This window comes from Bos mutus, chromosome 24 (genome assembly GCF_027580195.1).
Source record: "Bos mutus isolate GX-2022 chromosome 24, NWIPB_WYAK_1.1, whole genome shotgun sequence".
In the NCBI taxonomy this organism is placed as follows: domain Eukaryota; kingdom Metazoa; phylum Chordata; class Mammalia; order Artiodactyla; family Bovidae; genus Bos; species Bos mutus.
This window is the reverse complement of record NC_091640.1, coordinates 26,911,214-26,930,045: the sequence shown is the minus strand read 5'-3', so window position 1 is coordinate 26,930,045 and position 18,832 is coordinate 26,911,214.

The window sequence follows — 18,832 nt, the reverse complement described above, 5'->3', positions numbered from 1 at the left end:
TGTACTACAAATGCTTCCTTGAAATTCTGATATATTAAGAATAGACTATTCTAATAATTTCAAGCACTAGAGAACCCTGGGACTTGCTGCCACCGTTGTCTGCTGGTTGTTAGTACAAGCATGCAGAAGAAAGAAGTGGCACTCAAGACAGAATTCTGGAGGAACAATAACAATTCTGATTTATTTTTTGAATACTTTATCTCATTAGCTACAAAAAATAACCAACTTTGTATGAGCACGTCATGGACATGGACATCTAATCTTCAATATTAAATGTTCTGTCCTCAACAGATATTTGTTTTGTTTTGTTTTGTTTTGCTCTGATTCTTCCCTGAAGACTCCTGCCATCAACTCAGGCCAGTGGACTTTATTGTCAATAAAGATAGAGTGTTGCCCAACCCTATGGGAAAGGTCTGTGCCAGGTGCTTTTGCCTACAGCCTCTAGAGGACAACACTTCACCAACTTTGAGTTGAGGTTATCCATGTGGACTGAGTCAGGAAATTCAGAATGCTAATCTAGAAGCAGGCAGGCTCATGAGACTGCTCACCCAAGAGCAGTGAGGTGAGAATCAATGACACAGGACCAAATAAATTGGTGAGGGATGATTGTGGTTTGTGTTTAGAATACTGTTGATGTTTAATGTTTTATTTCTGGATATAGAAGCTGTTTCTCTTTACTTATAAATTATGTATAACTCATAACAATTTAGCTGACAGTAACTGACCCATGGGGATGGAAGTTCAGTTTCCCCATTAGCCTTTATTGATAACTTAGGTAAGGCATTTCTCATGACCATTGTGCTGACTTAGGAGTTCAAACTCTCCAGAAGGCCTACTGTGATACAACTCTGGTTAGAAAAGGAAGGAGCTCCTATTTACTGCTCTCTGCTATGCCTCTACTGACACCAGCCTAGTGTGGGGAAAGAAAGGTGCCTTTTTACCTATGATGTGAACAGTGAGATTTCAAAGCAGAAATGTTTAAGAAGAAATTGAAAAAGAAACTGATGAATTCTATATAAGAAATATGAAGTAGACATATTTTTCCTATTTCAACTATTAATTAAAAGTAAAATCCCTGAATATTGTATAATAAAATGAACATAAAGGGACTCTGAAAAGTTACGAAAAGAAGACAGGCTGGCTAGGGACTTCAAGCCAAAGTGATATGAAGTGAAGTGTTAGTTGCTCAGTCATATCCAACTCTCTATGACCCAGTGGACTGTAGTTACTTAAATGAAAAGACTGAGTGCCTAAGAATTGATGGCTTCAAATTATGGTGCTGGAGAAGACTCTTGAGAGTCACCTGGACTGCAAGGAGATCAAATCAGTCAATCCTAGAGGAAATCAACCCTGAATACTCATTGGAAGGACTGATGCTGAAGCTGAAGCTCCAATATTTTGGCCGCTGATGTGAAGAGCAGACTTGCTGGGAAAGACCCTGATGCTGGGAAAGACTGAAGGCAGGAGGAGAAAGGGATGACCGAGGATGAGATGGTTGGATGACATCACCGACTCAATGGACATGAGTTTGAGCAAACTCCAGGAAATGGAGAAGGCCAGGGAAGCCTGGTGTGCTGCAGTCCATGGGGTAACAGACTCAGACACAATTTAGCACTGAACAACAGCAGTCACATCAGCTGTTAATCATCCCCAAAGGCCCACTTTTGTCATATATATTCCCCTAACTCTATTCTCTGTCTTCTTAGCCCTTGATAACATTTCTATTTGTAGCACCTCAATCTCTTTTTTATATAAATTAACTTGTCTAGATTTATTCTCATTTTTTTCTTCACCATCAACAACAGAATACATTACATCAATTACAAACCTCATAACACAAATCTAATAAGCAATCAGAGTCCCTTTTTAGAAGACAGAGGAGAAAGGTAGTGACATCTCATGCATGAAAATTTTTTACTGATTGGGCCTCGTTTTTAATTAATTAAAAAATATGACCAATTATTAATTTTTCTTCAATGTATCATAACCAAATTTAAACATATAGAGCAGAATTAGGTGCTGTTTGCAACTATTTTTGTGTACATTTTTGTTAAAGTGTGTAAGTTTTTTCTGGGTTACCAAAATTCAGATTTAGATGTTGAAACCAATGTATGCCAATAGAAGAGATTTTTAAGTGAGAAGCAAGCCAATTTTACCTCAAGTATCCTGGCCTTCTGTTTTGCAGGGTAGAGAAAGCTATTTAAACAGTTTTTCTACTAGGTAGCACAGTCCTTACTGACTAAATTATTTTGATTCTCCTTGGGATGTGGATGACTGCACTGAACAGTGGATTATTAAAGGAGCATACTCAAAAGGGTTAATATGATTTTTAAATCTGCTTAACTTTCTCATACAGTGAAGTAGCTTGTGCTACTTGCATGGTTATACTCATCTAAGGCAGACAAATATCAGCTATATGTAAAATAGTATGCAAAAATTTTATTAGAGTAAGATTAGAGTAAATTTTATTACAGTAAGGACTTGCTGATTACTTCTATTGTTAGAAATGCCCTCTATGATTCCATATTGAGAATTCACACTAAGCTAATGTCAGAGAGAAAAAAAAAATGAGTAAGATATAGTCCCCATAGACAAATGAAAATTAAATAGTGAGTATAATCTATTTGAGGCTTCTCACAAATATGTTTTATTCAAATCCTTTGGATGCATTTTTGAGTGATTTCTTAAGCTGCTCCTTTGGATGCATTTTTGAGTGATTCCTTAAGCTGCTACATTGTTAATATACACATACAGAGAAACCAACTCAATTTTGAATAAAAATAAACATGCCTTCTACTCATACTTTAAATCTTAACTTTTTAACATTTTCTTAATTTTTTTAAGATTGTCCCTAAAAAGATTAAATAAAGCAGATGGAATGTCTACTTCAATCTGTTTCATAGATATGCATTTTTCTTTTATTTTATACCACTTAATTAAATTACCTGTTTTTATATGTGTGTGTGTGTGTGTGTGTGTGTATACAGGCTTCCCAAGTGGCTCAGTGATGAAGAATCCACCTGCCAATGCAGGAGATACCAGAAATGCAGGTTTGATCCCTGGGTGGGGAAGATCTCCTGGAGAAAGAAATGGCAACCCACTTCAGTATTCTTGCCTGGGAAATCCTATGGACAGAGGAGCCTGGCAGGTTATAGCCCATAGGGTCACAAAGAATTGGATATGGTTACATGACTGAGAACACACAGAACATATACACAGATATACACACATACACACATATATATATAGCTTTAGTTTTTTTTTTTTTTTTCTGTGTCAGTTTTTATTTTATTGTATATCTCCATTGGACCATAAGAGGGAGATCCACTTATGGAATTAGGGAGTGCCTAATTCTTCTATAGCTGTATCCACAAAGACTTGAACAGGGTTTTAAGGGTTTAAAGCAATCTAGCTTTAAGGATTCAATAAATAGATGACAATGTCAAAAAAGCAGGGAAAATGCTAATTTAATTTTTATCTTAAGCAGATTAAATTGCTTTGGTTTTTTTTAGATTCAATTACCAGTATGATTCTGTGCCAAAGATTATAAAATTTGGGAGAAAATGGATTATAATCGTGGAACATACTCTACAAAGAAAAAACATAATAGTACCATATCTTGTATGGATCACCTAAAGCTTCCATTAAACAGTTTATCTTATCTTCAATAAGTATTTTTGTTATATAAGAAAATATATATATTTATGTACATATAAATATATATTTATAAATAAAAGACAAAATGCAAATATGTTTTTAATATTGATCTGAAGATAGCAAAATTTTATACTAGAGGTGCTAAATCAATTGCTTCTCTTATCTTGACCTACTTCTGTTTTGGCTAAAGTAGGTCCCTTTCGAATCTTAATGTTTCATTAAAGTACTTAACTATTGCAAGAAGGAAGATTAATTGTATTGCTGAAAGTTTTATAAAATAATATTTCAACATAAGTTAATATTTTGTCAACATATCAACTGTAATTTTAGGTTAATTTTTAAAATAAGACTTGTATTCTGCATTGAAGTCAGGTTTCAGAGTTTGTTCACTAAACAACTGATACAGATTCTTTTCCTGTCTTTGTCTGCTAATGTCAACACCATGTGCAATAGACTTAGTTGAAGAGTCACATTGCTGGATAAATGTTTATCTCTTTATGCATTATTGACAAGTGGTTTATTTGTAAATTGGGTTCAAAGGAGTCATAGATCATGCTGCTGCTGCTGCTAAGTCGCATCAGTCGTGTCCGACTCTGTGCAACCCCATAGATGGCAGCCCACCAGGCTCCCCTGTCCCTGGGATTCTCCAGGCAAGAACACTGGAGTGGGTTGCCATTTCCTTCTCCAATGCATGAAAGTGAAAAGTGAAAGTGAAGTCGCTCAGTCGTGTCCGATTCTTAGCAACCCCATGCACTGCAGCCTACCAGGCTCCTCCACCCATGGGATTTTCCAGGCAAGAGTATTGGAGTGGGGTGCCATTACCTTCTCCCATAGGTCATACTAAGGTTTACTAATAATTCAAAAGACACAATAACTTGGGTCAGCAGAAACATTCTTTTCTTCGAGAAGTCTTAGGGTAGAAATGCAGTTCTTAAAAATAAAAAAAATAAAAATAAATCCCAGATTCAGCATATATTGCTTTCAGATTTAAGAGACACATTTCTTTTTGAGCAGCATGTACTGACACATGCAGAGACACTGGTCTTATGGAGGAAGCTCTTTAGATTTTGGAAAATTCCTCTTAAGTAACTCATTAATTGCACAGGTTACATAACTAGCTCCCGTTTTCTAATCAACCATAAATGCCTGATTTATTTACAAAAAAGTATGTAATCACATCTGGTAAATCTTGCTAAAACTATTTCATAGTTTCATAGCTCAACTCTGTTTCTTTTTCACTAGTAACTAATATTGATGCTTCCATTAGAAGGTCTGTAAGAAACGGGGGTTGTGAACCCATTAGCATGTTAGTTTATAAGATTTCCTTGTGGTCCTTTATTCCTTCTAATTGTCCAGTTCTAAATACAGAGCAAATGTGTTACAGGGCTGCTACCAGTTATTTCCTTCACACTAAGAAAAGCACTGGTAACTATCTGGGGCCAGGTCTGAGGACTTTTGTTTTCCTAATTTCTTGAAAAAAAAAAAAAACAACATATAAAGTATGACTCAGAATCGCCTACTTCTCTTGGGTATTTCATAAAACTCCAGTTTCCTGTTCTTGAAAACACATTTGTAGCAATTTCATCTTGTCTTCTAAGAGAGATTAAGATTTTCTCCACTATACCCAAACAATATGCTGAATAGCAGTCTCCAGGCCCCAGGTTTGTCCTTCCTAAATAATGCTAAATAATCATATTTTATTGAGCTGTTTGTAATTGTAATGATTGATTTATATATTAATATATAGATATATCTATAATTCTGTATCTATATAACTATTTCTATCTTAAATGCCTTCACTGGTATATCTTCAGATAATATCTTTAGATATCTTTAGGTAATCCTTGAGAAAAACATATGCAAATATTTAATGGAATCAGTGCCATTGGGAATATGAGTTCTTCTATAAAATTTCAGAAATAAGGAAATACTGTTTTGGGGTTTTTTTGCCTGATTTTACTCCTATCAACATCATTTAAAGACTTTCACATGAAAGCTAAGATGCCAACTCCACCATCTCACCCTATGCTGTTATAAATAGATAATGGGTTTATCACAAGTTATTGTTCCTGTTTTCTTCTTCAGTTTCCAAGGACTTCTTTCATGTAATCACTTACTTCTCATCCTGTGTACAGGTTCAACAAGAAGGGTTAATACAATACTGTCATCTTGGTTTAATATCAAATTACTTTCATGCCATTTGTTTCTCTTTTCTATTATTTTAAAGAAAAAAAAATGCAGTCCTTCCTTTCCCATATGCATTATTTCTAGTGTACTGGCAACTCATATGAGAAGCAACCTTAGGGGGTTGACTTCAGAGATGATTATTTCCTGCTCTTGGTCACTTGTGTGATAGAATGTGTCAATCTGAACAGCAAGTGACTTTTTATAGTATGTTTTCAAGGCTGCCCTTGAAGGATGGCTTGCGTCAGAAGGTTTCAAGACAAGACAGTTTTAGGACAGGGCAGCTTTAGGAGGTTTTATTTATTTATTTATTTATTTATTTGATTTATTCAATTTGATCTTAAAAAAAAAAATCCCAGCATAACTGCTGGCTAGGAATTTGCACAACAGAAAAAGAATTGCTAGAAGGAATTGGCTTGTACAAGAAGAAATTCTGCATGTAATTCTTACTAATTTGAGAAATGAAAAGTAGTCACTCGGAAATAACCTTCTTTAACCTTGGAATTAACTTCCAAGCCTGCATTTTTATTGAGAATGGGATTACTGAAATCAAAGTTTGCCAGTAATTCCATTCATTGGGAATAACAGTTTTGGAATTGAGGTATACCGGTAGTTCTTTATTCCTTTAAATAGCATGATCAAATAAGAAAATAATATAAAGGCAGGGAAGTCTGGGACCTCACAGATACAAAAACAACAACTACGCCCTTTTTTTCAGTGCTTTCTTCTCTATTACCATTTTATTCTAATTCAATGTATATTTGAAACTACTATTCAAAGCTGAACTTGAATATAAAAGTATCTAATCACACACATGGCTAATAGTAATAAGAAAACTATTGTCTCCATCCCATACAAAGATACTTATGAGTTTCTACTTTAAGTTTGCAATCAGTGGATCATTGGATTTATTTGTATTATTTTGACTGACTATTCATTTCTAGATGAACAGAGGTTTTATTAGAATGAACATTCCTCATTTAATTCAATTAACTATATATTGTCAGATGAATAGTAGATACTGATTATGGCCAAAATATCTTTATATACCATTAGCTTTATCTTCTTTGATAGTTTTAAAATGTGTGTAAAATTTGTCATTTCTCACAGTGTGTGGTGAGGGCTTCATCATCTTTCCTTGCAGTAGGACTGGATATTTGTGACTTTCAAAATAAATATAGTGTCCTATAACTGAAACTAGATGAGTTCTGAGCTTGATCATGAAAAAACGATACAGCTTTCACCTTGCTTACTATAATACTACTTCTTGAAATCTTAGGCCAATAGGTAAGCACTCCCACTGCCCTGAGACCATCATGTTGTGAAGAAACCCAAAGGATCCACTAGGAGGGACAATAATAGAGCCGTGGGCTCGATTCCTGGGTAGGGAAGATCCCCTGGAGAAGGGAAAGGCTACCCACTCCAGTATTCTGGCCTGGAGAGTTCCATGGACTATACAGTCCATGGGATCACAAACGGTCGGACACGACTGAGCAACTTTCACTTTCACTTTCAAGACTAGATAAGAGTAGAGGACAAAGGCAGAAACAGAGAGAGAAGAGAGACACACAGAGCTAGAGATGCTTACAAGCTTGCAGCTGCTCTGGTCCTCTTCAGTTCAAGATATAGTCACCATTTCATTGAAGAGTAACTCTTAGTCATACTGCCCTAGTGCAGTGGACTAACTGCATATGTTGTCTCTAAATATTGAAATCCTAACCCCCAAAATGATAATATTAGGGGGTGGGACTTCAGGGAGGTAATTAGATCACAAGGACAGAAACCTCATGAGTATGAATAGTACCCTTATAAAAGAGACCCCAGAGAGACCGCTTGCTCTGTCTGCCACATGAGGTCACAGATAAAAGATAGCCATTTAGAAAGTGAGATCTCACCAGACACAATCTACCAATGGATTGACTTTGGACTTCCAGCCTCCAGAACTGTACGAAATAAATTTCTGTTGTTTGTAAGCCACCCGGCCTATGTTATTAAGATACCTAGTAAGTCTCTTTCTAAATTCCAGACCCACAAAAGCATTAGAGATAGCGATTATTTTTGTTTTCAGCTGTCATGTGTGGGGGTGATTTTTCACCTTTAAAAAATCAGAAGATGCATTCAGTGTATTTGTGGAAAGGTTAGTTATATGAGGAGACAAGCTTAAAATAAGTTTAGGTGTAAAAATAATTAATTGAATCTACTAAATGAGTTATTGAGTACCTACAAGAAATGTGCCAAGATTATTAGTATTCAGGGCTAAACAGTAAATATATAGACTGATTTCTTCATCATGAAACATATGATTTAATAGAGAGTAATTTCCCAAAGAAACACAGAGGGAAGGTCAAAGAATGGGATAAACCATTTTCTTTAAGGTGTCCGTAGTTACTTGTAACTACAAGACGACACATTGACTTAAAGATGATTTCAAGAGCACTTCAAGTTTTTTTACAATATAGCAAATAATATCAAATGTATGTAAAAAGCCCAAAATTAGAGTCCACAGACTCTAATTCTTATAACTGTACGACTTTAAATTCTCCATGGGACTGATTGTTCTTTATTTTACATAGCTTTAAATCTACAAATAAATGAAAGTTGAACAACAGATATTTCATTTGGATGTTTTCAAAGGCTGCCTGTCTTGCATTATCAAATGATTTTTAAGAAGTTTAAGTACATTAAAAATTTAATATCTTGTTTAGTCTTGAAAACAAAATCATGTCAGGTAGCACATGTGCTGTACTTGGCTGTCTAGGTATCAGCAAGTCAAGAGGCAGTGATTATTAAGTGCAAAAGAGATGGCAGCAGTTCAAATGGAACACTGACAGTCCTCTTAATACATCTACCAACCTACTTGCGTTAATCTAGAAAAAGACTGTCTATTTATCTCGGACTTAAATCACACACAAAAAAAACACTTTCAAAATCATGTTAAAGGCAATAATTACATGCACAATACTTGAGTTGCTGAAGAACTTTTCCCTCATTCAGAAAATTATTACCAATTGCCACTTTTGCTTTTACATTCTCTCCAACTCGTTAAACTGCGAAGCTGCGACTGACAGTTAAAATAGATTTCAGTAACGTTAGCTCCAATTTCAGAAGATTAAATGCTGAGTATCAGAGAGTGGAATGCTCTGATTAGGTATATTTACCAGACTCTTTTAGAAGATGAAATGTGGGCACTTAAAAACTAGAGACTAAAATATGTGTTTATTTTAGGTCTTATAGTAGGTCATGTTCTAACATGAAATTGCTTATATTGCTACCTATATGAAAAAAAAAAAGCAACTTTCTTACTTCTGTTTTCATATGAAAAATTAACTCCAGTGATTGAATGTCTACAAAGTGGGTTAGACTGTACCATGCCTTTCAGTAGGTCATAGCTCAGTGGTGGAGACATACATAAATATCTATAAAGGAAGGACTCCAATAACTAGAAATGATTACACAAGTGACCAAGAAATGTCTACAAAGGATGGTGCTTATATAGTCACAGAATATCAAGTACTCTATGGGTTATGGTGTTGGGCAGAGGGTTACTCTCATGGAATATTAGGTTAGAAAAATGTGCAAGATTTAATTGATTTACATTGAACTGGGGAAGCTTTATATTTATCTCTGTGGACTGGTTGCATGATTTTTTACACTTAGCCAAGTAAAACTCAAGAAACATTATGGTAACCTATCTATGGTACAAAACTTTACAAAGTCAGTTTGTGATCTGAATGTTCTTCCCACCTGCCTCTGATCTTTTTCCTCTTTGTGCTTCATAGACATCCCTCCAATAAACATTTTACATATGTTATTTTTTATTGATATCTACTCCTTAAAGGACTTAGGGTCACACACACACACACACACAAAAACACACACACATACATACACACACACACTCTAATACAACTATATGCTATATGATAGATTAAATGGAGACATTTATACCTCGTTGCATTCTTATTTTTCAAATATCAGAAAGTTCCTACAATTATAACAGAGAACATTTGAACTTTAAAGCAGTTAGATGTCTTCTCAGTATACTTTTTGTAATGCAGAGGGAAAGTAATTCCAGCATGCTGCTACTGCTGCTAAGTCGCTTCAGTTGTGTCCAACCCTGTGAGACCCCATAGACGGCAGCCCACCAGGCTCCCCATCCCTGGGATTCTCCAGGCAAGAACACTGGAGTGGGTTGCCATTTCCTTCTCCAATGCATGAAAGTGAAAAGTGAAAGTGAAGTCGCTCAGTCGTGTCCAACTCTTAGTGACCCCATGGACTGCAGCCCACCAGGCTCCTCTGTCCATGGGATTTTCCAGGCAAGAGTGCTGGAGTGGGGTGCCATCTGACCAAATGTTGACCTGTTTTGAAATATGTTATACTCATTTGTTAATAAGTATGTATCAAATATAGGATCAGGCTCTAAAAATAACAATAATAAGTAAAAACGGTTAAATTTATCCTCAAATAGTATAATGGAAGATAGACATAAGAAAGGAATATTATAATCCTAGAAAGAAATACAAAAATAGGAAAAGTGCCAGACGTTATGGAAGTACTTAAGAAAGGCATTGAACCTATTACAGTCTGGGATAGCTTTCTCACAAAGGTAACAAAGCCTTGGTAGACTGAAAAACACTATGAAAACTCAGAGTCCAGATAGAATATAATGATTCTGACAGTCTGAAAAGTATGTACTTTGTTTGGAATTAAAAAAATAACATAAGACTGACAATAGTTGATGCTGAAAAATAAGCAGTTCGGTCCCATATTCCTACATTCCATATAATTTGGTAAAAAAAAAAAAAAAGCAAGAAGCCGTATAAGGATATTAAGCATATATGTTCAACATCTTTTATGTTTTAACTCGCTTTGTTCCAGTAGGAAGATGGGTTTGAGAGCACAGCTTGGGGGAATATGGGTATTAAATACCCTAAAAAAACAAAACTTTTTTTTGTGTGAAACCAATAAACATGTTGGACAATATATACTAAACATTTTAAATGCATAGCATAGCAAGAACTATGAATTGAATATGCAAAATTTAACTATCCAAAGTAACAAAAGGAAGCTTAAAACAATCTAGATATTGATACAAAAATAGTAAAATAAAATAAACCTAATAAATTTATTAGGAGAATATTAAGAATTTGTGTACTTATATTAATCCCAGAAACAAATAGATTTTATTACGGGGAAAAAGCAGTTTACCAAAGAAATAAAACTAAACTTATATATACATCAATTACAGTTGCTTTGATTTATATATAATGCACAAATGGATTTATATACAAGGAGAGAGTGAAAAATCCATAATGAAGAGCTACAGAATAATTTAACATTTCTATCCCAGTAATTAAAACATAAACAAAAATGCTGTGTTCAAAGAAATTATCATCATAATTAATTACTTGAAGTGATAACCAACTTGTGTATACACAAAAACCTGAGTTCAATGCTAATAGAATCTATGTTGTTTTAAAGCACATAAGTGACATGAATAGTTTGACAATATATTAGGTTGCAAATAAAATTTCAACAAACTTTAAAAAATATAATAATATTCCACAGACACTATTTTTTGTTACACTCAATTTACAACCAATTTACAATCAAATAATAAAAATATTGATGTAAATGGTGACTGAAATTAGAGAATGCACTTCTAAATATTTCAAAGCTTACAGAAAATTAATGAACATATACATCTGAACAAATTTGAAAATACTATTATATAAAAATGACACACATCTTAAGCAATATTTAGAAATGAAGCAAATTTACTTACGGTTATTAGAATATCAGAACAACTGATAAATAGCAACCTAAGCATCCATTGAAGAAGTGAAAAAATGAACAAATAATTAAACCAAAAACAGAAAGTTAAAATAGTTTAATCATAAATATATTATAAAATGCAAAATACTTAAAAGATATAAAAGAGGGGAATAATAAAGCAAATAATGGCTCAGAAAAAATATACACATAATTTGGGCAAGAATGACTAAGAGAAAAGACAAGTTTGAGCGGGATCTTAATTTAGAACAACAGAGATTAAAATGGGTAAAAGAACACTATAAATGACTTCATAATAAAGTTTAAAATTTTGTATAAAAAGAAATTGTTTGGAACCATATACCATCAAAACTGCATCAAGAAAAGACAGAAATTCTCAACTGTCATTAAGAAATTTGATTTAGCTGTTAAATATGATGCCACCATATAACCACCAGTCTGCAAAAGCTTTATGGCTTGGGTCTGCCTATCACTATAGTCATAGATAATCTGATATCATACAAATAAAAATTTCTTATAAAGTTAGACATATAGTTAGCATAAAACCCAACATATCCACTCCTAGGTATTGACACAAGAGAAATTAAAACATATAGATATGCATATAAAATATTTTACTCAAATCTTCCCTGCAGATTTTAAAATAATGGTTAAAAATGAGATAATCCAATTGTCTGTCAACTGAAAAAATAGATTAAAAGATTGTAGAATAATCATGCAATGGCACAGTACTCAGCAGTATAAACGAACTACCAGTACATTCAAAAACATGGGTTTATTTCAAATCTACAAGTAAAAAGCCATAAAAAAAGAATACATATTTCATGATGCCCTTTTTAGAAGAGATAAAAACTATTGTGTCCAAGATAAGTCAGTGGTTATCAGAGACTTGACAGTGGAGTAACTGACAAGAGTCATGAAGGAACTTTCGATCAATGGAGATTTTTTTATGTCATGATTATTATGGTCAGCGCATAACTGGATTTGGATTTGTCAAAATTCATCTAGTTGTACATACAAAACTGTTGACTTCTTGTATGTAAATCTGATTTTTTTAATCTTAATTTTGAGGAGTGACAGTATTATATAAATCATTACAAATGGTTGAATTGGAGAAAATTTTCCTATTTCCCAATTGCTTTAAAAACTTAAAAATGAAAAAATTTAAAGAGGGCCCAATAAACTTGAGAAACAAACACAAATATTCAAGCATATAAAAATTTTAGTCTTAAAATAATAGAGATAACATTATTGAAGATGTCAAACACCAGCAGTTTTTAATGAAGATTGGAACGTTGCTGAGGAACTCTACTTAATGTTATATTTTTACCTTTATGGGAAAAAAATCTTAAAAAAAAAAGAGTGAATATATGTTTATGTATAACTGAATCACTTTGGTGTACACCTGACTGACACAACATTTTAAATCAACTATACTCCAATAAAAATGTTTGAAAAATGTTGCTAATTGGTTGAATTTTGAAAAAAAAATGTATGAAGGGACATAGGAATCACATCAGCAAACTTTAAAAAGATTTAATCATGAAAGAAAACATACTATAAAAAAACTAAAGAATACATCATCATTTTTCAGCTATCTACATTAAAGGAGACGAAATAATGTGCACTTATTCAATTATTGATTATTCTTTAGAAGTAAATGCCATCTTATTGATTCTGTGGGCAACACCTACTGATTCTCTGTGACAAGTTTTATTTAAATGCTGTACATAAAATTTAAATAAAAGTAGAAGTGATCTGTATTTCTTTTTTACAAATAAACTCCAAAGATAATAACTCCCAGTGAATTTAGATATACTTATCCACTAAGAACTCATGATTTATTGACAAGGAACCTACTTTCTTCAGTATTTTTGAAACTAATCTATTGTAAAATTTCTCTATCATAGAATTTCAAAAATTATGCAATTTTTTATGTTAATCTCTACCTGCCATATTCAAGAATATATGTTATCACATGGCTTTTTAATATATTTGCATTGAAGACTTTTGAGCACTTAAATACTGTTCTATACTTTGGAATATTCATGTGAAGAAGTTGCCCCACATCTATAGTCTTAAAGGATTTTAGTTCTAATTAGAATGCGGAAAAATTAAAGATAAATGAACAAATCCACATGCCAGTAAGTGCTCTCAAGAGCATAAGAAGAAGTAAAGCAGTACACCAGTGGCTTCCAGGTGCCACAGTGGTAAAGAATACACCTGCCACGGCAGAAGACTCAAAATCCCTGAGTCAGGAAGATCCCCTGGAAGAGGAAATAACAACCCACTCCAGTATTCTTGCCTGGGAAATCCCATGCACAGAGGAGCCTGGCAGGCTACAGTCCATGGAGTCACAAAGAGTCGGATGTGACTAAGCATGCACTCCCACAACATGGTATACCAGTACATCTGATTCTCACTGTCCCCCAAAGCCTTTGCAGATCAGAATTTTCATACAACACCACTGTTACAGCAATATCAAGTTGCCATTAAATTTGCTCAGGACATATTCTGTACTTTCTGTACTTACCTTGCTGTTGACTGAATACACACAGTTCTTGGATTGGCATCAGATGATGCTTTTCTTTTTGTATACACAGAGAAGATATTTGAGGAAGGACTCACTTTGTTGAGATAATAGAGGAAAGCCACTCTGAGGAGATATATTAAAGTCAGAACTTGAATGATGAAAGGGGATAAGCCAGCAATATCTATACACAAATATCTCAAACTTTAGAAACATCTGGTAAAGGCCGTGGTGTGTGGACATATCGAAGGTGCTTGAAAAATGAGAGGACAGTACAGCCAAAGCAGAGGAAGCAAAGCATAGAGAGGATGAGAAGCTTACAGACTAGGAAAGGGCTAGTCCTTAGAAAGCGGTAAGAGTCAAAATTGGCAGTTTAGATTTTATTTTAAACTAGCATTTTATTGTCTTTAGAATAATGCATAATATTATTATATTATTTATAATAATATACTGCTGCTGCTGCTAAGTCGCTTCAGTTGTGTCCAATTCTGTGCGACCCCGTAAATGGCAGCCCACCAGGCTCCCCCATCCCTGGGATTCTCCAGGCAAGAACACTGGAGTGGGTTGCCATTTCCTTCTCCCACGTATGAAAGTGAAAAGTGAAAGTGAAGTCGCTCAGTCATGTCTGCCTCTTAACAACCCCATGGACTGCAGCCTACCAGGCTCCTCCATCCATGGGATTTTCCAGGCAAGTGTACTGGAGTGGGGTGCCATTCCCTTCTCCAATAATATACTAGAAAGCGAAAAAAAGGTTACCTAGTTTCATATAATCTTTATTTTCAAAAAGTTTAAGATTCATAGTATTCTTGAAAGAGCTTGTCATTGAAGCAAGACAGAAATAAGGAGAGGATATTAGGATTTTTCACTCTTGGGAAGAAGGTGAAGTAGTCTGTGTATAGGAAAACTATTCTATGTGTGGTAAACTTGAAAATTTAGGAGGCCAAAGAGGATGGCAGGAACAACTGATATCTGACCTTCATATATTAATCTCTTCTCTTCGGTAATAGAATTTACAAGTGGTCTTGTTTCTCAAACTCCCTTTTAGAAAGGTGTGGTTATATAGCTAAGTTCTAGGGAATAAGACATAAGCAGAGAGGCTTCCATGCCCATAATAATCAAATGGAGTGGGTTGCTTTTCTCCCCGCTCTTTTTTCTCCTTCCTTCTGGCCCTTCTGATTGGAAGGCCGACACACTATATGGGCCTGAAATATCTTCCTTGGAACTTGAAATGATCTTGAGATGTGGACCACATGCACATGTATATAAAAGGTACATGTGCCTGTGTGCTTATAGCCTAGCATATCTGCCATGGACCACCTCCATTCAATATTTTTCCACAAGAGAAAAGTAAACTTTTGACTATTTGAAAGTGAAAGTCGCATCTGCCTCTTTGCAACCCCATGGCCTATAATACAGTCCATGGAATTCTCCAGGCCAGAATACTGGAGTGGGTAGCCTTTCTCTTCTCCAGGGGATTTTCCCAACCCAGGGATCCAACCCAGGTCTCCCACATTACAGGCTGATTCTTTACTAGCTGAGCCACAGGGAAGCCCAAGAATACTGGAGTGAGTAGCCTATCCCTTCCCCAGGGGATCTTCCTGACCCAGGAATCGAACTAGAGGTCTCCTGCATTGCACGCGATTTCTTTACCAACTGAGCTATCAGGGAAGCCCTACAATTGCAGTTTAGAGTTTTCCTTCCCTCATAGCCAAATGTAGTATAAAAACTATTTTATTTAAAAATTTAACAAATATGAATGAAATGTGATGCAATTAGGAATATTTGCATCTTCAAGCAACAGAAAACTCAAGTAGTAGCATATTAATTATAAAAAGAGGATTTTGTTTGCTTTTTTTTTTTCATGAAACACTTATAAGTAGTAGACAATTTGTTTAGACTCAAGGACCTATTCTCTCTTTATTTCTGTTCTTTTATCCTCAGTGTGTTGGCACTTTTGACTTAGGTTTGTACTTCAGAGTTACAGGAAGTCTATCTCTGTTCCAGATCTCATAATTCTTTTGAGGCAGAAAGGAAGGTGAAAAAAACAAAACAAAACATTAGTTTTGTATGGTCCTTTTATCAGGCAAGCAGCATGTCAGCAAGCTTTCCACGAGATTTCCTTGTGGGGGTCACCATGACCCTAGGAAGTACAGAAAAATCAGAAGAGTTTGGAGCTCCAGCCTCCACAGTGGGAGGACTTGAGGGGGAAGCAGTACAGGAATGTTTGCTCCTATTGTGTGCCAGTTTATTCCAATATGCTAGTTTTCCAACTGAAAGACGAGATGTCGCTCAGACTTGTTTCATTTATCTCTTGTAAGTTAGATGACTTAAAGAAATAACATTCAAAATATGTACTACATGTATGGTTAAACAAATGAACAAAAATTAAAAATACTGAGAGTATAAAAACATCTTGTTTCATAATTTGGATAAATCATCACAGCCATATAGAAGAACTCAAATTTGGTAGCACTATACAATAATGGCCTCTGAGGAGGGTATGGCAACCCACTCCAGTATTCTTTCCTAGAGAATCCTATGGGCAGAGAAGCCTGGCTGCCTACAGTCCACAGGGTTGCAAACAGCTGATCAAAACTGCAGTGACTTAGCATGCATGCATACAGTAATGGACCGGTTCATTTATGCAAAGCAAAAGTAAAAATTATATAAAAGTATGGTCTTCCCTCATTGCTCAGACACTAAAGAATATGACTGCAATACAGATGCCTGGGTTTCGACTTAAGTTGGGAAGATCCCCTGGAGAAACGAATGGCTGTTGCTCATTGTTCAGTTGCCAAATCGTGGCTGATTCTTCACAACCCTATGGACTGCAGCACACCAGGCTTCCCTGGCCCTCACCATCTCCTGGAGTTTGCTCAAGTTCATATCCATTGCATCAACAATGCCATCCAACCACCCCATGCTCTGTCACCCTATTTTTTCCTTGTGCTTTCAATTTTCCTAGCATCAGGGTCTTTTCCAATCAGTCAGCTATTTGCATCAAATGGCCAAATTATTGAAGCTTCAGCATCAAGTCCTTCCACTGCGTACTCAGGGTTGATTTCCTTTAAGAATGTCTGGTTTGATCTCCTTGCCGTCCAAGGGACTTTTAAGAGTCTACTCCAGCACCACAGTTCGAAAGCATAAAGCCTTCAGCACTCAGCCTTTTTTATGGTCCAGCTTTCACAACTGTACATGACTACTGGAAAGACCATAGCCTTGACTATAAGGACCTCTGTTGGCAAGGTCCTTTGCTTTTTAACACACTTTCTAGGTTTGTCATAGTTTTTCTGTCAAGCAGCAATCGTCTTCTTATTTCATGGCTTCAGTCATCATCTGCAGTGATTTTAGAGCCCAAGAAGAGGAAATATGTCACTGCTTTCACCTTTTCCCCTTCTATTTGCCATGAAATTATCGGGCTGGATGCCATGATCTTAGGTTTTTTTAATATTTAGTTTTAAGCTGAGTTTTTCACTCTTCTCCTTCACTCTCACAAGAGGTTCTTTAGTTCCTCTTCACTTTCTGCCTTTAGAGTGGTATCATACGCATAGCTGAGGTTGTTGATATTTCTTCTGGCAATCTTGATTCCAGCTTGTAACTCATCCAGCCCAGCATTTCTCATAATGTGCTCTGCATATAAGTTAAATAAACAGGGTGACAATAAACAGCCTTGTAGAACTCCTTTCTCAGTCCTGAACCAGTCAGTTGTTCCATACAGGATTCTAACTGTTGCTTCTTGACCAGAGTACAAGTTTCTTACGAGACAGGTAAGATGATCTGGTATTCTCAACTCCTTAAGAGTTTTCCACTGTTTGTTATGATCCACATAGTCAAAGGCTTTAACGTAGTCAGTGAAACAGGTAGATGTTTTTCTGTAATTCCCTTGCTTTCTCTATGATCCAACAAATGTTGCAATTTGATCTCTGGTTCCTCTGCCTTTTCTAACCCAACTTGTACATTTAGAAGTTCTCAGTACATGTAATACCAAAGCCTTGCATGGGGATTTTGAGCATAACCTTACTAGCATGGGAAATGAGTGCAATTGCCCAGTGATTTGAACATTATTTAGTACTGCCCTTCTTGGGAATTGGGATGAGGATTGACTTTTTCCAGTCCTGTGGCCACTGCTAAGTTTTCCAAATTTGCTGACATATTGAGTGTAGCACTTTGATAGCATCATCTTTTACAATTTTTAAATAGTGGGAATGCTATCCACTCCAGTATTCTTGCCTAGAGAATTCTATGGATAGAGGAACCTGCAGGCTACAGTCCATGGATCACAAAGAGTTGGACACCACTGAGTGACTAATGCTCTTATTTTCATATTGAATAGTCACATCAATTATATTAGTGTGACCAATATTGTTAATATAACTATTGAGGGATGATTTTCAGGTAGTTTTTAACAACATGTTTTTGCTTTAGCAACATGCTTTTGCTTTATTTTAAGAGGAAATGTCATTAATTTTTCATTAAAACATGAACTTTCACGTTTATCCATAAGAATGTTTTCTAAGGAAATGGTTTCATCATTTGCTATTTATTGAGTATTAGGAAATTCACTCTTTCTTTTCTTTTCCTTGGGAGATCAAATACTTGTATCAGTTTAGATTAGGTACATTCTATTTGGTTTAGTAGCAAGAGAGATTCCTTGGAGTAACAAAAATT